Here is a 9,073-nt window from a genome sequence, read left to right on the forward strand (position 1 = left end):
GGGAGCAAACGGACACGCTCCGGCGCCTTGTGGATGTTCTGCAAGACCGGAGGCAGGAGGACAGAGCCCCGCTGCAGTCTATCTGTAACCGCCCTCACCCGCCACCAAGTCCCACACCACCCTCACCCAAACTCCAAAGAAGGAGGGGCGGCAAGGGCCGTTAAAACTTTCAGTCAACCCCTGCAGACTGCTCTAGCACTAGAAGGCTGACATTCCCCAAAATTTCATAAGTCCTTTCCTACCCACCTCACACAAGCCCCCGTCCAAGTTTCACCCCCCACGTTTCATGTCTGGTTCGCAATAAAATGTTTGTTTCTCTCCATTACTGTTTCAGTCAGGTTCTTTTGAGGGAGAGTCTGTCTGGAGGGGGGGAAGGGGCTTGGTAATTGGGCAGGACAGTGACCTTTAGCAGGGTACAGAGGCGGTGTCAGGTCCAGCATCAGGACACATACACAGTGCAGTCACTGGTTACCCTGGTCAGTCTGGGAGGTGTTTTTCATGTTCTCCATTGAAATAACCAGTCCACCAGTGCGGAGCCTGGCATTCCGGGAGTTTAGAAGCATCATTTGCATCAGAACACTGAACCCGCCCCCCGCCACAGTCTGCGTCCCCGGTTTAAAATATTCCCGCGAAAACAGCAACACAGACAACGGTGTTCATTAACAAAATCGAAATGATTTTATTTTTTGGGAAGGGGAAGGGGGTGAAGGGGGTATGTAACTGGAGAGGATAGTCAAAATGAACTGGGTAAAGAAACGGGGGCAGGTTCAGCTTTTCTGTCCACAAACTGAAAAGTCACTGGTTGCCCTGCTCACTCAGGAACCTAGCTTTCAAAGCCTCCCGGATGCACAGGGCGTGCCGCTGGGATCTTCTAATGGCCCGGCTGTCTGGCTGGACGTAATCAGCAGCCAGGCTATTTGCCTCAACCTCCCACCCCGCCATAAAGGTCTCCCCCTTGCTCTCACACAGATTGTGGAGCACACAGCAAGCTGCAATAACGATGGGGATATTGGTTTCACTGAGATCACAGCGAGTCAGTAAGCTTCTCCATCTCCCTTTGAGACGGCCAAAAGCACACTCCACTACCATTCTGCACTTGCTCAGCCGGTAGTTGAACAGTTCTTTTTCTGTGTCCAGGGCGCCAGTATAGGGCTTCATGAGCCAGGGCATTAGCGGGTAGGCTGGGTCCCCGAGGATGACTGTAGGCATCTCCACATCCCCAAGAGTTATTTTGTGGTCTGGGAAGTAAATACCTTCCTGCAGCCGTCTAAACAGACCAGAGTTCCTGAACACGCGAGCGTCATGAACCTTGCCCGGCCATCCGACGTAGATGTTTGTAAACCGTCCCCGATGGTCCACCAGTGCTTGCAGCACCATTGAAAAGTAGCCCTTTCTATTGATGTACTGGCTGGCCTGGTGGTCCGGTCCCAGGATAGGGATGTGAGTCCCATCGATAGCCCCACCGCAGTTTGGGAATCCCATCGCGGCAAAGCCATCTATGATGACCTGCGCGTTTCCCAGGGTCACTACCTTTGGGAGCAGTACCTTCACGATTGCCTTGGCTACTTGCATGACAACAACCCCCACGGTAGATTTGCCCACACCAAAGTGGTTCGCGACTGACCGGTAGCTGTCCGGCGTTGCAAGCTTCCAGAGGGCTATGGCCACTCGCTTCTGGACAGTGAGGGCTGCTCGCATGCGGGTGTCCTTGCGCTTCAGGGCAGGGGACAGCAACTCACAAAGTTCGAGGAAAGTCCCCTTCCGCATGCGAAAGTTTCGCAGCCACTGGGATTCATCCCAGACCTGAAGCACTATACGGTCCCACCAGTCCGTGCTTGTTTCCCGGGCCCAGAATCGCCGTTCAACAAAATCCACATGCCCCATTGCCACCGTGATGTCCTGGGCGCTGGGGCTCGTGGTTTCTGACAGCTCTGTGCCACTCTCCGACTTCAGGCTCTCACGGCGGTGCCGTAGCCTCCTCGCCCGATTTCTCTGCATCTGCCTCAGGGAAAGGTGTATGATAAGCTGCGAGGTGTTGAGAACGGCCACAAGTGCAGCGATGGTCGCAGCGTGATCCATGATCGCAGTGCTGTGGCGTCCGCGCTGTCACTGACCAGAAAAGTGCGCGAACTGATTTCCCGCCGGCGCTTTCATGGAGGGAGGGAGGGCGTTAGTGACAGACGGATGACGACAAATTTTTTTTACCCAGAAGGCATTGGCGGCTCGACCCAGAATTCCGATGGGCAGCGGGGACTGCGGGAACTGTGGGATAGCTGCCCACAGTGCACCGCTTCCAATATCGACGCTCGCCCCGTTAGTGTGGACTCACAAAGTCGAATTACTGTCCTTAGTGTGTCCTTAGTGTGGACACACACGTTCGACTTTGCAATATCGATTCCACATATTCGATTTAAGTAAAATCGAATTACCCTCGTAGTGTAGACATACCCTTAGAGTTCTTTCATAAGTTTGTCAGGGTTTACCCAAAATGGATTTGGGTGGGGTGGTCCCTTGCATCTGGAATAGCCCCCTGAATATTATCCAGAAAGATCAGAGCTACCGGATCTTGCCCAATGCTTCTCTTGTTATAGCTGAAACAGGCTGGCAAGCTGACCATCGTCATCTCCATGTGGGATCCTCCTTTGATGAAGAATGCAGCAATACAAAAAGCCTGTGGTCCCCACTGTGACCCATGCTTCCGTTGATGGGCCACTCAGTTGTTGCAGCCATTCAAAACTACTAAGGTGGTTTACAGGTGTTTTTTCAATGTGAGTCAACAAGATTCAGATAGTAATGTTATTGACATAGGCTATTTTAGTAAGCTTCATCTCAATGCTAAATACAGGTTTTTAATCTACTAACAATTGAGTATAGTTGCATATATAATGCAAAGACAATATAGAATTACAGGATATGAAAAGGATTTAGCATCTACAAGCTAATTTGGTTACATTGGTAAACTTTCAACAGAATATAGATAAACACTGACAAACACATTTAGCATATACTCTTGATTTTTATCCATACAAGCAAATGGGCTTATGTTTATCAGCCTAATTAACTTCTGTTTGATACCCACACACAATCGCAATGCCTCTTGACATGCCTTTAAGAGTCATAGCCAGGTGAACTGCCTGTTGCTTTCACTCCAAGCTGGCGAGCTTACCACCTACTCCCCACAGTGCTCCCTGGCTGTGGCTCGGCATGGCCTCTTGGTGGCACTGTGGGAGCATCAGCTGTCGACGGGCTCTGCAGACCTAGGTTCTGATGATCCTTGAATCCTTACATCATCCCCCACTTCAGGGCCCCCTTCCTCTCGATGGGTGCTGGACCTGGTTAATTCAGCTAGGGTGACCAGACAGCAAGTGTGAAAAATCGGGACAAAAAATATAAGACAAAGCCCCAAATATCGGGACTGTCCCTATAAAATCGGGACATCTGGTCACCCTAAATCCAGCTGGTTTTGATTAAGCCTTTTTACCAGGCCAGGGGCATGGACATAGGGAGCGGGCTCCCAGGAGCATTCCTTGGGACCATCGCCCTCCCAATCAATTAGGTAGCACAGTCTCCCCCTTTGCAGTTTAGACTTGAGGATAGAGTGGCCTATATATTCCTCGCGCCCGTGGACCTTGACTGGCAGGGGCAGCTGTTGGGACCAATCGGGAAAGTGGTACCCTATGTAAGGCTTCGGGAGGGATACATGGGAAATGGTATGTACCTTAAGAGATCAATGGAGCTGTAATTTGAAGGTGAGAGGATTGATTTGCTGACAAATCTGGAAGGGTCCAAGAAACTGGTGGTATAGAAGGAATTTGTAGTCCCTTTTTGCATCTTTGAGATAGTCTTTAAGCTCCTCCTGGATACGGTGAATTTGCTGGATCCAGTCACCAGCTGCTGGGTCCAGGGAGGCCGCTGGCAAGGCCAGTTGGAAGCAAGGGTGGAACCCCTAATTGGCAAAGAAGGAACTCTGCCCCGTGGAGGTGAGGTTGGTGATTTTGTATGAGAACTCAGCATAAGGAAGGAGGGAGAATCAGTTGTCTTGATGGTAGTTGACAAAGCACTTTAGGTATTGCTCTGATACTTGGTTCATGCTCTCCATCTGCCCATCTGTCCGGGAGTGGTATGTGGAGGAGGTAAAAGCACAAACATCCATTAGCTGGAGCACTTCACGCCACAAAAGTGAGACAAACTGCAGGCCTCAGTCTGAGGTGATACAGGTGATACAGCCAGGAAGCCCATGAAGACAGATCACATGAACTACTAGGAGCTGAGATGGTGTTTCAGTAGAGGACAGGCTGTTACAGGGGATGAAGTGCACCATTTTGGTCAGTTGGTCTACAACGATCAAAACCATGGTGCAGCCATCAGAGACAGGGAGTTCCGCTATCAAGGGTGATTGAGGCCCAGGCTCTAGGCAGGATCTCCAGGGGTACTAGGACACCAAGGGGCTTTGTACAGGGCATCTTGGTGCACACCCTCTGGTCACAAGAGTCAATGTCATCCCGGACTTCGGATCGCATAAGAAGGCCACCAGACAGGGCCGCCAGAGGGGGGAGGGGGCAAGTGGGGCAATTTACCCCAGGCCCCGGGCCCCGCAGGGGCCCGCACAAGAATATAGTATTCTATAGTATTGCAACTTTTTTTTATGGAAGGGGCCCCCAAAATTGCTTTGCCCCAGGCCCCCTGAATTCTCTGGGTGGCCCTGCCACCAGAACAAAGGAGAAGCTGTGCGGAAAGTCTTATGATGGCCAAAGTGGTGTCATGACAGAGATGGAGCACTTATAGACGGTGGCACCTTGGTGGAACATATATGCGCCCATGAAGGTAGGTGATGCCATCCTGTGTGGCACATAGCATTTTGGTTCTGGCCCTCATTTGATCAGGATGTCCTTTTATCTCCTGGGATAACGGATTGTTCCACGAAGCAGAATGGATTAGATCAAGGAGGTCTCGGCATATTGTGGCACTAAGGAAGTTGTGAGGTTTTAAGAGACAGGGTGGTTCTTGGTTAGGCTCCTTGCCCTCCTCCCCCTTTCGGGATAAGGCGTCAGCTTTCCCATTCCTGGTTCCCAGGAGATAGGTGATGATGAAATCAAACAGAGAGAAGAATAATGTCCACCTGAGCCATCTTTGGTTCAAGGCTCAAGGCAAAGGCATGTCCTGGTTAATGCTTAATTTGTAATGAAAGAGGTGCTGGGGCTCAACAATTAGGTGCTGGGGCTGAAGCAATTTTTTACATTCATAACTGATGTAGCAAGCCCAGAGGTGCTGGGGCTAATGAACTGCCAAGTCTAGAAGTGCCAGGACTCAGCCCTGGCAAGCCCTGGCACAAATTAAGTGCTGGTCCTGGTGCTCTGCAATAAAAACATAGGTTATTGTGCCATCGCCATTCATTTTCTTCCAGGGTCAAGTGTCAGTGGCCCACATGAAACTGCATCAGTTTCTAGTTGGGCCCTGGGGTTTCAGTGTGCCCCCCCCCCTTTTGCTCATGCAGCTGGTTGTCAATGTGGAGAGAGAGGTCAATGAATGCATCAAAGTGGGTCAGGATCTCAATGTGGGCTCGCTCATCCTTTACTTCCTCACTAAGTCCACACTGAAAATGGTGTAGTTGGACTGCCTTGTTCCACTCAGTACCAGTAGTGAGTCACTGGAACTAGGCAGCATCTGAGGCAGCTGGACCTTGGTGGAGCCTTTGTAGTGCTGCTTCTGCTGAGCAAGTATGGTGAATCAGAGGGCTGCAGGGTACTGTCACTTTGGGTCTATTGGGCGGTACTTCCTGTGGCACCTATATTCCACAGTGCTCCCTGGCTGTGGTTCTGCATGGCTTCTTAATCGCTCTGTGGGACTATCAGCTGTCCCAGGCTCTACAGATCTGGTCCCCAGATCCTTACAATGCCAATATTTTAATGTTTCAAATCATTGCACAAAGCAGAATGCAAAGGAGTTATTCAGTTTCAAATACTGTGGAACTCCTTGCCAAAGGATGTTGTGAAGGCCAAGACCATAACAGGGTTCAAAAAAGAACTAGATAAATTCATGGAGGCTAGGTCCATCAATGGCTATTAGCCATGATGGACAGGAATGGTGTCCCTAGCCTCTGTTTGCCAGAAGCTGGGAATGAGCGACAGGGAATGGATCACTTGATGATTACCTGTTCTATTCATTCCCTCTGAGGCACCTGGCACTGGCCACTGTCGGAAGACAGGATACTGGGCTAGATGGACCTTTGGTCTGACCCAGTAGGGCCATTCTTATGTACTTTTGGTCTGACACTTAAGAAGTGCTGAACTCTGGCAACTCCCAATAAAGTGCTTCTTAGTATCAAACACATGAAGATATTATCTGAATAAAATAGTAGATGGTATCATTTAGTAAACTCTGTTGAGACGTTTTAGCAATAAGAGTCGGGGGGACTATTATAGAATAATGTGCTGTCCTGGACATATAACCAAAAGCTTTTTCCACTTACAGTGTCACAAAATGTGAAAAGTTAGTTCTTGAAAAAAGAAGCTTTGATACTGTAGTGTATCACTTTACAAACCTATTGTGACTGCCATAGAGTGACAGTGAAATAATCTAACTCCTGTGAAATGCAGCCACTTATTTTTTTACTGCAGTATATTACACATTGCCAACAAGAAAACATGTCAAGCCAAAAGCAACAATAAGATCTGCTTAAATACTGCTCTCAGTTATATCCATGCAATCTCATTGAAGTCAATGGGATTTCATCAGTGTAACTGAGATCAAAATTTGGCATAATATCTGACTATAATGTCAGCATTTTGCCCAAGAATACTGTCTGCAATACCACTATGAATAATATACCACAGACTGCTCCTTTATTGTGTTTCACTGACTCAGGAAAATCACAAAATCATTTTTAGGCCTAGTCATTTTGATCTAAAGACACAACTGCTGAACACTGAATAGTAATTGTTTGAGTACAAAGACTCTAACCAATAAGTGACTAAATATTCATTAAATCATTTGGAATTCATTTTATAATATGGCATTATTTATGTTACTAAATCTTAAAGCATAATCTCTCAGTCATGCAAAACTGCAGAGAACAATTTGTTTCCAAATCTAAAAGAAGTATTTTTTTCTTGAGGGAATCCAAATTTGGTAGAAATTTGTGAAAAAATGTAAATGTCATGACAAATCAGGTACACACTGTACCATATTTCATTTGAAATACTGAAAACTTCTGAATATAAGTCTGTATGTTCAAATTTCAGCTATGAGTGACCAATGTACAACAAGAATGGCAAAAGCCTAAGCATTATTAAACGTACTAAAGTACATTAACTAATAATAAATCTTCTATAGTACCTTTTATTCAAAGTTATCATAGCATTTTAATTCATTAAGCATCACAACACCTTAGTGACATAGGCAAGGTTATCTCCTAATCATTTTGTTTAGCAGTGAAAAATGCAGCTATACACATTTAAGCAGAACTCAGGTTCTATTTATCAGCACACTTCAATACAATACAATAGTAAAAGGTAATAGTAACAATAATCTTGTATCTACAGTGCACTCCTTGTCAATGGAATGAAACATAAACATAATAAAATACTATCCTCTTAAAATAAAAAAAAATTAAATAGAATAGGCTAAGTAAAGGATAGGAAGAAAACATGAAAATATAGGGTCAACAGTTATCATTCTAAAACCTTTTTTTAAAAGTTTTAAGATGCTTTGAAAAGTAAAGAGTGACAAAATGAGATGGATTTCGGGCGGCTGAATGTTCACCACTTTACAGCCAACTGCTGCAAAATTCAACAGAATTACTGTGGATTTACACTGCTATCACTAGAGCAGAATTTGGTCCATGGTCCTTTTTAATATCTTTATAAACTCTATATTGAAAGGTGTGTGAGTGATCAGAATGTCTATTTCCTATAAGTTTAATCAAAATATTGTCTAGTGTGTCAAAATTAATGTGAGGCACTATATTTGAGCAGGTCTCAGAAGTATGGCCTTTCTCTATTCTAAATACTATGCAATATAAAATATTATGCTTTCCATTTATGCAGATAAGTATAACCTCTCCACCATAACCCTGCTAATCCTTTCTGTCAGCAGTATTTGTTCAGTGTTGTTATAATGAATGAGAAACATGGTGGTTTAGGAATCTTGTTTTACTGCAGTTAATGAGGGACTGAAGCAAGATCTTAATTTCCCTTTCTTTTACTGCTGATGATCAAGATATAAGCTACACAGAGCTTTCTTTTTCTTATAAACAGCCAGCTCCTGATTTTCAGTGAATGCAGCAAATTGTAATGTTACCACCACTGAATCTTGCACCACCCCCAAAAAGACTGCTGAAAATAGTGAAAAAAGGTGGTAAACAACAATGATGGAGAAAATGTTTACTGGTATTTAAAATGTACAGAGCACTTTCATGTGGCTTTGGTCAAATCTTATATTGTAGGAATGTAAAATGTATCTGAGGGATTTTATTTATTTTTTCAAATGTCTTTTTATATGTTATTTACCCTCGACCCCCATCTGTGTGACACCAAACAAGTACATACGATAAATATTTATTGTACCAGTTTAATATGCTCTTTTGGGGCTATCGGAGAAACATACTAAGCTTTCAGCAGCACTACACTATTTTTTGTAATAAAACCTAAAATATGTTGATTATTTTCCTATTTTCATGCTTCGCATCAGTACTCTTGAGTGCCTGTTTCAACGACTTTTCCTTCCTCGTTAACCATGACACACAATGGGGGAAATATCCCCCTGGAGACAAGCCATGCTGTGAACAACCAAGACCAGGGCTGGTGCAAGGAAGTTTCGAGCCCTAGGCCAAACTTCCACCTTGCGCCCCCCAAGCCCTGCGGCAGCTCCCTGCCCCCCCTCCGCCCTGAGGCACCCCCGCGGCAGCTTCCCACCCTCCCGGCCTGGGGAGCCGTGCAGCAGCTCCCCACCCCAGCTCACCTCTGCTCTGCCTCCTCCCCGAGCACGCCGCCCCCGCTCTAATTCTCCTCCCCTTCCAGGCTTGCGGCGCCAAACAGCTGATTGGCGCTGCAAGCCTGGGAGGCGAGAGAAGTGG

Source organism: Terrapene carolina, unplaced genomic scaffold (genome assembly GCF_002925995.2).
Source record: "Terrapene carolina triunguis isolate 2854851 unplaced genomic scaffold, T_m_triunguis-2.0 Scaffold67, whole genome shotgun sequence".
NCBI classification, from domain to species: domain Eukaryota; kingdom Metazoa; phylum Chordata; order Testudines; family Emydidae; genus Terrapene; species Terrapene triunguis.